Source organism: Nicotiana sylvestris, chromosome 9 (genome assembly GCF_000393655.2).
Source record: "Nicotiana sylvestris chromosome 9, ASM39365v2, whole genome shotgun sequence".
Taxonomy (NCBI): Eukaryota; Viridiplantae; Streptophyta; class Magnoliopsida; order Solanales; family Solanaceae; genus Nicotiana; species Nicotiana sylvestris.
The window spans coordinates 185,823,967-185,837,755 of NC_091065.1; the positions used below are offsets into that span (position 1 = coordinate 185,823,967).

At 36.3% G+C, this 13,789-nt stretch overlaps 1 long non-coding RNA gene across 1 annotated transcript; it reads left to right on the forward strand.

The window, feature by feature from the left end:
* Window positions 1–761: 761 nt before the first annotated feature.
* On the forward strand, window positions 762–2,084 carry LOC138877135 (uncharacterized). The gene is made up of 2 exons (XR_011402460.1): window positions 762–1,152; window positions 1,933–2,084. It is a non-coding gene; the product is annotated as an uncharacterized lncRNA (long non-coding RNA).
* The last annotated feature ends 11,705 nt before the right edge of the window (window positions 2,085–13,789 follow it).

Genomic DNA, 13,789 nt, shown 5'->3' on the forward strand with positions numbered 1-13,789 from the left:
AAAAAAAAAAGAAAAAAGAGAGAGAAAATAGCTATAGTTGACAATGGAAAGGTCTCGATGGTGATTTAATGAAGCCTTTTGGGATGCTCTTGGAATAAAAATAATAATAATTATCATGCTTAGTTAGTGCAAGCTAGAAGTGCATTATATATTCTATGATTGAAAAAGGCATTTGTGGGGACAATTATTCTATCAACCCAAAGTGGTCTTCTAATTATCTTAACAAATATATTTATTAAAAAAAAAGAATGGAGTGGAAGAATACTGTGAACACCTAATTTTTGCACTATTTTAACACCTCCTAAAGTTATTAGTGTTTTATTATTTTAATTATTTTTCTCAATTTTTGTGACTTTAATTGCATATTTCCTATCATAAAATACTCAAAAAAATAGTTCTTTCTTCATTTGTACATTTTAAGAATTAACTAGCTGTTCAGTTGGTGAATTAATCTAGTTAATTGATCATTAGAATAAGTTATTTAATTAATTTATTTGTGTAAAATTAGTTTAATAAGTAGGATTAAGGAAGAAATTTGGCCAAATTTGAAAGAAAAAGTGTCCAAGAGTGCAAGATAAAGGGCTGCCATTGAAAGGGTCTGAAACTACGTAGTTTTGCCTCAAAACTACGTCGTTTCACTAAATGAAACAAGATCAAATCATACCCATCCATTCCATCTTGATCCAATGGATCTCATTCACTCTTGGCTTAGGTATTTAAAGCCTCAAAAATCTGAAAATTGTCCTCATTTTCACCCATAATTCTTTTCTCCTTCTTCTCTCTTCTCTCTCTCTTCACTCTCTCTACGCCCCCAGCTCCGCCGCCGGCGGACCACCTCCAAATTCACACCATGTAATCTCCACAACTTTCTCTTTCCATATCTCCAAACCAAATCCTTCAAAAATCCCTCAAACTCTTTGAATCTTAGATCTAGGAAACTTTCCCGTCACTTTTTTGCCCAAATTCTTGAAGCTCCAACCACTACCGCACCACAATACCTACATCAATGGATAGAGCTCCCCAAAACCTAGCTATTGATGCCAATTTTACCCTGAAAATCCGGCGACCAAAATCCGGCCAAATTCCGGCGACCTCCCCGAACACCCTCTTTGGGCATACCATCATTTTTTCGGCCATTTGAATTATAAAATGGTAAAAATCCTATTCTTTTGTGGCTATTTTTTCTATTTTATTTTTATTTTTTCATATTTTATTTTTGTCTATTATTAATTATAGTTTTTGAAGTTTGAAATGTTAAATTTTCTGTTTTTTGCACTTGTTAAAGTAGTAAAATAGTTTTGTGTTGATAAAAGTGAGTTAGTGAAAAATACTTAAGAGTATATGGTACTTGTTTGGTTGTTTATTTACTGCTTCAAGACTCTTTAAGTACAACACTCAAAAGTCAAATTGTTTGGTAAGAAAATATAGACCTTTGGACAGTGTTTGAATAAAAGTCTGTCTTTGAATATTGGAGAGCAGATTTTGTTTGAAATACTTGACAAGATTTGAACCAGAAAGTCTGGCATTTTCAATTTAAGAGTAGATTTTGTAGAAAAATCTGTCAAAAAGATTGATTTTTTAATTTTTTTGAAATAGCTGATTGTTTTGATATATAGGAGGACACTCCATCTTACTGAGGGAGCTCTACACACAAAAAAGAGAAAAAAATCAGTAGCTATAATATCCCTTAGCAGCTTTTGTGAGTTGATTCTTAAGTGAAAAACTTGTTTAAGGAAAATAGAGTAGTATTGAAAGATTTTTCTGGAGTTACATAATTGTACTGTTTTGCTGGGTATTTCTAGTTTATTTTCTTGGGTTTGAATCTGCCGGTTGTCGCTGTCTTTTGCTGTTGTTGCTGCCCGTTTAATTGTTCTACTGTTGATCTTGGAAAGAGCTAACTCTGCTGTATTTGTTCTTCTTTCTGCTGTCCAGGTAATTTTCGGACCATGTAAACTCATAAAATCGAGTTGGAATGAAAGATAATGACGCTGGGAAATATTAGTAGCTTTATCCTTCTATTGTAATTCATTTTTATATGCTCTTGAATGTTTGATAATGTTATAACGATATGTTAGTTAATTAAATTGTGTTAGGCATCTTTAATTATTTTTTATTTTTGCAAAGCATTAGATATAATTCCACTAGCATTTGGTTGTCTGAAAGGAGCATATATATTAAAATTTGAACCCTTGTAGCCATGTTTGTCCCTTTGTTGTCACCAAGCTAAGTTGTTATTATTATTATTATTATTATTATTATTATTATTATTATTATTATTATTATTATTATTATTATTATTATTATTATTATTATTATTATATTTTAGAGTCCCAATAATCTTTTTTTATCTCTTAAAAAATACTTATTTAGTAAGATAGTTAAGTTGTAGATTAGAAAGACAATCTGTAAACTTATTTTTGTAAATAGTTGGCTACGGATTGCAAATAGCAAGATATGGCCAAATCTGTAACATAGCTTTAAAAGGCCATATCTGCAGATTTAAAGTCCAAAAGCATATGGGCTTTTGGATTTTGTCTTGGACATGAGCCCATTTGACTCCATCAACCCAATAGTGGGCTGCCTCATTCAATGTCAAGACAAGCCCACATCTTACTAGTTTTAAGCAATGTCAATTGATAATTTTCTCTCATTACTCTCATCTTTTAAATTAGTACTCATAACAATAATTTTCTCTCATTAGTTAAGTTGTAGATTATTATTCAAATCTTTTCTTTAATTTTTTTTAAAATAAATAAAAACGGACATAAGAAAAGCATAAAAATCAAATAAACTACAGTTTATCCAAATTTAATTCAAGCCAAATGTAGTCAATAAAGCGACCGTGCTAGAACCACGGGACTCAGAGAATGCCTTACACCTTCTCCCCGGTCAACAGAATTCCTTACCCGGACTTTGTTTTCGCAGACCAATAATAATACAGTCAAACCTTCCTTTGAATAGGGATTCGAATAAAAGGTGACTTGGAACACCAGTAAAAATCAATTCCAAGTGGCGACTCTGTAAATAAAATAATCCCTACTTCAAATTTGTCACTTTAATTGGAAAAGCTCTTTAACCCACAATCCGTTACATTTTGCACACATATTTCTTGGAGGGAGAAAAGGGGTATGACAGCTCTGGCGACTCTGCTGGGGAAAACCAGAATTCGAGCTTGTACATGTTGACTTTTATTTGGCTTTATTAATTTTGTATATACTGTGATTTATTTGGGTATAATGTGCTACTTGTTTGCTTTTTACCGCTTTGATATTTTTGAACGGTACATATAAACTATCTTCTCTCGCACCCCCTCCGAGTCTTCTTGAATTAAAATTAGGCATTTTCTTGACATAGCCCGCTTTCTTTGAGATAGCCGAGGTGTTTGTCACCCGGTGAATGATTTTAGTCACAACTATTTTAGGCGGGGAACATCACCAGTTAAGCCGGAAAGCAATGCTACCGGTGCACTGACCCTCCTCGGCTCGAGTTGTTCGCTCGAGTAAGCCAGTCTAGATACCTTTTCCACCAAGATTTAAACCTAGGAGAACAAACCTCATATTGAATTTTCCTAGCAGGTTCGCTCTATGTGCATCACATGCATTTGGCTTAGCGAAACTTGGCACAGGGGCCGGGTTCGTATAAGACAGGTATCCTATTTGAGACCATCATGTTCACGTATGTTCTACCTGATACATCATTTGGAAGGCTTACTTGCATTGTCGACCGGCTTTAGAAAATTAGTGTAGCAGAATTATTAAAAAAAAGGTACTCAGTTTTACCGAACTACGCGGGTCTAATTCTCATCGGATGTGAGATACGTAGGCAAACCTCATCGGTTTCGGCCCCCAATTTTCAATCCCTTTACTTCCTTCTTTAGAAAATAATTTCTTAGAGACCCCAATTTTAAAAAAAATCAAAAAAAAATTTCAAAAATATTTTCTTCTTTTTTCTTTTATAAGCCTTTCTTCCACAAAAAAAAAAATCAAAATAAGATTTTTTTTTCTTCAAAAATCACAAAAAAATAAATAAATGAAAGCAAAAATCGAAAATTCCAAAAACAAAATTGTTGAATTCCAAAATATTTTATTTTTCTGCTTCAGAAGTTTTTCTTTCAAAAATTGAAAAAAAATATTCGAAATTCAAAAATATTTTATTTCTTCTTTAGAAGTGTTTATTACAAAAAATTCCAGAAAAAAATCAAAAAAAAATCTTTTTTTTATTCTTTCTTTCAACAATTCCAAAAACAAAATGAAAAAAAATCTAATTTCGAAAAAAAAAATCGCTCTTCTTTAGAAGTCTCACTTTCAACAATTCAATAAAAAAATTGAAATCTAAAAAAAAAAAATCTTTATTTTTTTGAATCCTTTCTTTCTACCAAAAAAAAAAAATCCAAAATCATTTTCCTTGTTAGGAGCTTTCGTGGAGTTATTTGTATATGAGTAAAAAACGAGAGTTAGTTTGTGTACTTTATTCCTGATTTTTTCTGAACTACGTAATAATCTGATTCATGCAGCGTCATGATACGTAGGCAATCCCCATCGGATTCGATCATAACCATAGAATTAACTGAGGAAAAAATAAACTAAAAAAAAAAAGAAAAGAAAAAAAAAGAGAGAAAAAAAAGAGAGTGACAAAAATAAAAGAAAGGAGAATGCCAAAAAATAAAAAGCGATAGATACGAAAAAAATCAAAAGTGATTAAATAGAGGTAGAAATAAAAGAAAAGATGTACATACTTAAAGGTTAGTTAAGGCCGGGATGAAACATGCAACCGTCAAACACATGGTAGAAATGTTTAACTATTAGGTGCATTGCATCCCCAACGTGTTATTTCCTATGTGTTAAAAGTCTCAAAACTAACGAGGTTGTGGTGAGAGCAAATTAGTCAGGTTCTGTTCAGGTGGTTGGTTTTGTTGGTATGCAGTGATGAACGCGCAACCTTGCACGCGGCCACAACATTATACACAAAACCGAGCTCCACCTCCCAGAAATGCACATCCTTACCCAGCTCCATATAATCCCCAACCAAATGATCTCCGATACAATCCTCGCCCAAGAGAGCCTTTCAGAAAGAATCAGTTCACCTTTATTGGTGAATCGTATTCAAGCTTGTTCCAAAAGCTAATCAGGCTGATCTATTGCAGCCAGTGGCCCCGAAATGGCCGAACCCCGAGCCCCCCTCGCACTGAGCTGATGTTAGATGTGAATACCACTCTAGAGCAGTGGGACATAGTACAGAGGCCTGTTGGACCCTCAAAAGGGTAGTTGAAGATTTGATTGAAAATGAAAGAATCGTTTTTCGGGATGAAGAAGCTTCTGATGTGATGAACAATCTGTTGCCTGCCCACAACATTGGGCCAATGGTCAGAATGATTTGTGAAGCTGAGGAATTTGATCCGGCACCGAAGGCCGTTGCAGCCTTTGTCGAGATAGAAGAAAATCCAAAAATGATCGCCAAACATGAAAGTTCCCCATCAAACGGGAGTCTTAGTGGCCCGTCTTGCTATCCTTTCTGCATCCGGATTATCTCAGGGTGTGATCCGGATGTTCTACCTTATTGTCTTACATTCTAATGCAAACCCTTCTATCTTCAAAAAATTAAAAAAAAAAAATCAAAAATCAAAAAATCAAATGAAATTAATATTTCATTTTCCAGGAATGTCTCTTTTCTTAATCTTGTCATTTTTCTTTCTTATTCTCTTTTTAGTTCTGTTAAATGCAGATTTTAATAACATGACATGCTTGTGGACTTCATGCCCAGATCCTGAAAGTTGTCAGGCCTCGAAATAATGAATCAAGGATTAGATCGCAATGAAGATAAAGTTTAAGGAAATAAAATAAAGAGTTTGAACAACTGAAGGAAAATTGGTTCCCGGATTGGAAAGGTCCGTACATTGCAACAAGAGTACTACCAAAAGAGTGTGTCGCACTTGGGACACATCGAAGGAAATGTCCCTAAAATAACTGTCAATGCAAATGCAGTCAAAAGGTACTATGTTGGATCCTCCATATAGTGCTAATATTCTCCAATTGGGATGACGAAGGCTTTCATTCTCGCTAACCAAACACTATCAACCTTTTGCAAATCCTTTGAGCTGGCTCCCATTCTTTGAACACCCTCTTTGGAACCTGAAAGTGTTATTAAAAAATGAAATGAATAAAAAAGAAGAAAAAGAAAAAAAATGTACGAAAAAAAAGAGGAAGAAAAGACAAAGAAAAAGAAAAATAAAAGAGGAAAAGGAAAGGAAAAAGAAAGAGCAAACAAAACAAAACAGAAAAACGAAAGAAAAAAAGTTCCCTGAACTACGTTCGACTTGATTCCGAAAGGATACATAGGCAACCTCTCTCTGGGGTTCAGTCACACCAAAATAAAAATCCAAATTCCCCCAAAAGTGAAACTGGGGCAGATGTTGTAATGGTCCGACGATGATCCCGCCTGAATGGTTCCAAAGTTGTAATTCGAGCCAAATCATTTTTACCCAAATCCTTTCAAGTCCTTCCGATCAATCGGTGAGAATGTTCAAGGATCAGAGAATACGACTACTTGGATCCGATGCAATAAAAATGAGAGAAATAAAATGAGAGAGTCTTATTGGTGAAAACCCACACGGGCACCATGAGGCGATGGTAAAAAGAGAAATGAAAAAAAAGAGAGTCTTGTTAGTGAAAACTCGTAAAGAGCACTATAAGGCGAGAAGAAAAATGAGAGAGGTCAGCTCGTGAAAACCCGCAAAGGGCGCCCCTGATCGAAAAGAGGATCCTCACAGCCATCGGCACCGACAGAGTCCTGGCAAGGTTTCTCGATTTTGAGGAAAAAATTGTGATGAATTTCTGAGAGTCGGATGGTTTACACAGATCAGGCATCCAGTCCAAAAGGCATGTCATGTTCATTGAAGTCCGCATGTACTCCAGATAAGTCCTTCTTTCCTTTCCCCAAAAGGGACACTTCTTGTTTTAAACTCATTCTCCATTCCATTGTATGTTTTCTTTGAATCCCTTTTGTCACACCTCCTTTTTACCTACACCCCCTAGGAGGAGTGTCACACCTCCTTTTTGCGCGCCCGCCTCGAAGGATAAATGCGCGAGGGGAGTTTTTCCAATTTAAGTGACAATATTCGAAATGGGATTATTTATTTAATTCAGAGTCGCCACTTGGGAAAGGTTTGGCTTTTGGTGCCCCAAGTCACCGGTTTATCTTGAATCCCAAAATCGAGGAAATTTTTCGACTTTTCCAAATGAAGTCTGCGAACCAGAAATTCTAAGTAAGGAATTCTGTTGATCCGAAGGAAGGTGTTAGGCACCCTCGAATCCCGTGGTTCTAGCACGGTCGCTTAAATTGTTATAATGGATAAATATCTGATTTAAATACATGTTGTGACTTATGTGCTTTTATTAAGTTTAAACCGCTTTTATTATTGTCATTTTTATTTTTTATAGGATTGCAACGTCGTGAAAATGCATCTCGAACCACGTCACAATCAATGCACCCGTGGTCGTCGACACATTTAGACTCCGTTGAGATTTGGATTTGGGTCACATCAATGTGCACCCGAATTTAAGAATGTAATTTAATTAAGTCGCACCTAGAGCAACTAACGTACCGTTATTTTGGGAAGGCCGTAAAATTCGCTAGACGGCCTGTCCCAAATTCTAAGTATTTTAGTATATACATTTAGAGGGCCCCGCAGCTTGTTCATTTTTGTTTGTCGAGGCTCGTCTCAATTTTATTTAAAGGATAAACCTATAGTGACTATATTTTTCTATTACGTTTGTCTCTAAAAAATAAAAGGAAGAGGATACCAAATTTACTTGTTTAAACAACTACATACTAAATCTTTAATATGTTTGCCGAATCCGAATTTTTGTTTTATTACGTGATTGGTTGTTTATGAGAGTTACCTCATGACTTGTCTTCAACGAGTGAATACGCTTGTTAATTAGCTAAGGGATATGGCAAACAAACTAATAACATATACTAAACTTACATTAAACGACCTTTAAATTTGAATTTTAAAACTAGCTTATTTGGGCTTTGATTAATGGAATCGGCTGTTTTATTAGGAAAACTACTACTAATTAAACTCAAAAATGCCTATTAGTTTTCCTCAAAAGTCGTCTCATTATTTCGAAATAGTGAATCTATATCGAAACCCATATCGAGCCTATATCGGAACAAGTAATCTAACAAGGGAGTTGGCGTACATGGTCGAACTGTTAACGTAACCACATGAGAATTTGTTTGGGGTACATTCATCCTGAAGTCAAAAGGAATCAAATACAACAGATTTGACAGTTCAGAGGTCTAGACTAAACACATACAGATGCTTGCCATGATTCTATGTTATAATGTCATAACTAAAACAAAACCCAATGGTTATATGCATTAAAACACGTCTGATCTAACAAACAAATGTTATCTAATAGTTCATCTCAAATCAGAATATATGTTAATTCATACAGAGCAATTGCAGTTTGAAGTTAAACAAATGCAGGCCAACTTATCATTTAAACTATGACTATATTTTGAACATAAGCATCGTGAAGTAAACAACATTTGTTTCTTTATTTCTGCTTCAAAACTTCAAGCTTTCAACAACACATGGTTTCAGAAGTTGTGTACCTGGAAGTGTTTATAGTTGAAGAAAAAGGGAAGTCAGCAGAGTAACAATGGCAACAAATGCAGCAGCAGTAATAGCAGACAACAACAGGACAAATCCCAGAACAAAGTGCAACTATAGCCGATAGAACAAGTAGTAACAACACAAACAGCAACACCCAGTGCAGTAGACACAATGCTTCAAGACCAAAACCAAGTCCAGGAGAACAAACAATGCTACCCAAACAATAGACTTAGTCGAGACTTGGAAGAAATCAGGATTGATTGAACATGTTGAACAAATGAAACCCAAACAACAGTAGGAAGAAACAGTTTCTGATTTTTTGTATGTTTTTCTCTCTTGTTTATGTGTCTGTATATGCCTCTCTGTGATATCCCTCTCACTATCTCTTTTATTTTCAAAATCCAGTGCCAATTTTCAGTCTCGAAATCTGTCTGAGTTGCTCAAAAATCCAGTCCCCTTCCTAATGGAAGTTCTTTTTCCTTTTATAGCCTAACATCAGGCTATCTACAGCCTGTTAAAACACATCAGAAACCTTCTCTTTCTTGCTGTTTTTCCATTCAACATTTTAAAATATGAAAACATTCCCATGAGATTCCTGACAGCCCTTTTAATTGGCTTATTAAACTAAAAGCAGACATGGGCAGCAGGAATATAACCTGACAGCACATGCTGTCAAGTTATTCTTCATCTTAACAAAGGCCTTTATGCACATGTTGTGCACAAGTGCACATGACCCCCCAATTCGGACTGCAGTTATAGACCAAGACCCTTAAATTTCTAATTCAAGTACAACAACTATAAGTAGTTAAACTCAATTCCTAATTTGATTTAAGTAGGATTTCAACAGAAAACCCAATCAAATTATTATCATTTAAAGCTTTGAACTTATTGACGATGTGTATCGACTCGACTATACTAATTACAACATATACAATCGAAAGCCATGATCAGAACTCTAACAGTATCAACCTACAATTCAAATTGTACTGACTAAGCAAAAGTTGTACTGGTGAAATCAATTAATCAGTCAATTTCAAAGTTCAATTGATTGCACAACTCATACACATATACACATTATCAGTGAATAGAAGACAGACTCGATCAAACACAGAGGTGGACAACAACAGTTGATAAAATTTAAAAGACACAAATTAAACAAAACATTTGGCCATACGAACAGACCTTTAACAACACATGTACTGAATCGAGGAAAGAAAAACACACCTACCTTAAAGTCCTTGACAAAAATCAGAAAACCAGCTCGTGTTTGAAATGAACCTTCTTGGGGTTGAACGGACTTTAATCGAAGTGTTCTCAACTGAGAACACTTCGATTAAGGTCCATTAGACCCTAATCACTTTAGCTCAAACGGACACAGACCAGGCTTGGGGTTTCTGGGGTTCATAGATGGTAGATTTGGGATTTGGGTTTCCATGGTTAGATTCAGACCAAACCAAGCATGGTTTGGTAACGAGGGAGGTTCGGGGACTGTCTGGTGTGAAGCTGGGGTACATCGGTGTAAGTCGAGGTTCTGCTCGAATCTTCAACTGAAGATTCGAGACGATGAGGGAAGGTTCGAGATCACTGGTTTGCAGATCTATGTTCAGGGTGTCAAGGTAGTCCTAGGGTGTTAAGGTGAGGGCCACCGGCGTTCATGCCGCCGGGTTTTGGTGAAGGGAAATGGGGGCGTCTAGGGTTCCGGGGTTTGTGGTGAGGACGATGAAAGGTAGGGGGGTCTGGCTAGGGGGCGTGGGGTAAAGGAATGGGATTATATAGTAAGTGAGGGGTCGATTCCTGGCCGTCGGATGGGGTGAGATGAAGGGTCAGGATCTTTTGGCTGGTAAGGAACAATGTCGTTTCAACCTAAAGGGGGTTGGGTCGGTCCGGGTGGAATGGGTCGGGTTTGTTCGTGGGTATGTGGAATGCGATCTTGGCTGTTGATCATTCTGAGATCAACGGCCCAGATCAAACCAGATCAAAACAATGTCGTTTGGACGCTCTTGGGGTCAGCTGGTCTGGACCGGGGCAAGCACATGCTTTGGGCTCAATTTGGGCCTCGGATTTTGAATGGGAACAAGCCCAACCTGATTTTAGGCCAATTTTGCACTCTTTTTCTTTTATTTTTCATTTTTAAAACAAAACATAATTAAACAAAATTAAACTCCATTAATTAAACACTTAATACAATTATTCACGCATATTAAAATGTTAAAAGTAGGTAAAATTAAACAAGGCAACAATCAGGACAAAATGCATATTTTATGATTTTCCATTTAATAACCGGATTACGGTTCAAACTACGCATAACACACATTTTTTATATTTTGTTTTAATAAAATAAAATGGGCAAAAATCATAAATAATTAACAATATACCACGTAAAAATCCAAAAATTGTACAGCAAGACCAATTGCTATTATTTTTGTTTCTTTTGGAGTGATTGTCGCGTAAAACAAAAATCACGTGCTCACAGCTGTCCCTCTTTGTTCGGAAACACGAAAAGTTTTCGTGCAAAGATAAAGTGAGCGGATATGAGCGATTTTTGCCTATTGGACTACTCCGTGTGAAGCATGTTTTGAAAGATCTGACCGAATCTTTGCTTCAAAGGTTTCCTACATATCCTGGGCTAAACAGGAATTAGGTCAATGTAGTTCGGGAAGCTTTGGTAGCTGGGACTACCATGGGACTGCAATTCTTGCCGTTACTGCTGTTGCCGCTGCTGTTGCTGCTTACCGACTCCCTTATTACAAACAAAGGAAAGTTGAAACTGTACTAACTACGTATGCATGTCAACCGCTAGTTACAAGATTCCTATCTATGATCCTTTGGCGACTTGATCTCGGGTCTTAGCTGATTCTACTTGTAGACTCCGATCTGAATCTTGATGCTTGCAAGTTGTAGGCGCCTATTTATTTCTGCGACACTGAGTAAGACGGGGTTGGTAGAACTCGGGACCTTGATCAAACCTTTGAATGATCCGCCCTTCACCTTTCCGAATATCTCGGCACATCTTCTTTTTCTCTTTTTCTTCTTTTATTCTGAGTTGAGACTCATCTTGTGGGTCGTCTCCATCCATATGTCTCGAGGTCAGACCTGCGGGGAAAAACAAATGAACGAAATTTTTTGCCCCAGTTCTACTAGGAAAATTTCGTGAGTTAGTTGCCGGGAAGTTTACAAAGTTGATGAAGGGATTGGACCACAAAATGCAACTTCGGGATTGGATCCCTAATATTGCCATAAGGTAAAAATGCTCAGTTCAGGGTTGGAGCCCTAATACTGACTAGCTGGGGAGAAGTTCAGTTTAGAGTTGAAACCCTAATACTGACTAACTGGGGAAAAGTTCAGTTTAGGGTTGGGGCCCTAATACTGACTGAATGGAAAAGAGTTCAGTTTAGGGTTTAAAACCCTAATGTTGACTAAGCGGAAAAAGTTCAGTTGAGGGTTTAAAACCCTAATGCTGACTTAAGGAAAAGAGTTTAGTTTAGGGTTTAAAACCCTAATGCTGACTAAAGGAAAGAGTTCAGTTTAGGGTTTAAAACCCTAATGCTGACTAAATGGAAAAGAGTTCAGTTTAGGGTTTAAAACCCTAATGCTGACTAAAGGAAAAGAGTTCAGTTTAGGGTTTAAAACCCTAATGCTGACTAAAGGAAAGAGTTCAGTTTAGGGTTTAAAACCCTAATGCTGACTAAAGGAAAAGAGTTCAGTTTAGGGTTTAAAACCCTAATGCTGACTAAAGGAAAGAGTTCAGTTTAGGGTTTAAAACCCTAATGCTGACTGAATGGAAAAAGTTCAGTTTAGGGTTTAAAACCCTAATGCTGACTAAAGGAAAGAGTTCAGTTTAGGGTTTAAAACCCTAATGCTGACTGAATGGAAAGAGTTCAGTTTAGGGTTTAAAACCCTAATGCTGACTAAACGAAAAAAGTTCAGTTTAGGGTTTAAAACCCTAATGCTGACTGAATGGAAAGAGTTCGGTTTAGGGTTTAAAACCCTAATGCAGACTGAATGGAAAGAGTTCAGTTTAGGGTTTAAAACCCTAATGCTGACTAAACGGAAAAAGTTCAGTTTAGGGTTTAAAACCCTAATGCTGACTAAAGGAAAGAGTTCAGTTTAGGGTTTAAAACCCTAATGCTGACTGAATGGAAAAAGTTCAGTTTATGGTTTAAAACCCTAATACTGACTGAAGGAAAGAGTTCAGTTTAGGGTTTAAAACCCTAATTCTGACTAAAGGGAAAGTTCAGTTTAAAGTTTAAAACCCTAATGCTGACTGAATGGAAAAGAGTTCAGTTTAGGGTTTAAAACCCTAATGCTGACTGGAGGAAAAGATCATTTTAGGGTTTAAAACCCTAATGCTGACTGAATGGAAAAGAGTTCAGTTTAGGGTTTAAAACCCTAATGCTAACTGACGGAAAAGAGTTCAGTTTAGGGTTTAAAACCCTAATGCTGACTGAATGGAAAAAGTTCAGTTTAGGGTTTAAAACCCTAATGCTGACTGACGGAAAAGAGTTCAGTTTAGGGTTTAAAACCCTAATGTTGACTGAATGGAAAAAGTTCAGTTTAGGGTTTAAAACCATAATGCTGATTAAAGGGAAAAGTTCAGTTTAGGGTTTAAAACCCTAATGTTGACTGAATGGAAAAAGTTCAGTTTAGGGTTTAAAACCCTAATGCTGACTAAAGGGAAAAAGTTCAGTTTAGGGTTTAAAACCCTAATGCTGACTAAAGGAAAGAGTTCAGTTTAGGGTTTAAAACCCTAATGCTGACTGAATGGAAAAAGTTCAGTTTAGGATTTAAAACCCTAATGCTGACTGAAGGAAAGAGTTCAGTTTAGGGTTTAAAACCCTAATGCTGACTAAAGGGAAAGTTCAGTTTAAAGTTTAAAACCCTAATGCTGACTGAATGGAAAAGAGTTCAGTTTAGGGTTTAAAACCCTAATGCTGACTAGAGGAAAAGATCAGTTTAGGGTTTAAAACCCTAATGTTGACTGAATGGAAAATAGTTCAGTTTAGGGTTTAAAACCCTAATGCTGACTGACGGAAAAGAGTTCAGTTTAGGGTTTAAAACCCTAATGCTGACTGAATGGAAAAAGTTCAGTTTAGGGTTTAAAACCCTAATGCTGATTAAAGGGAAAAGTTCAGTTTAGGATTTAAAACCCTAATGCTGATTGAATGGAAA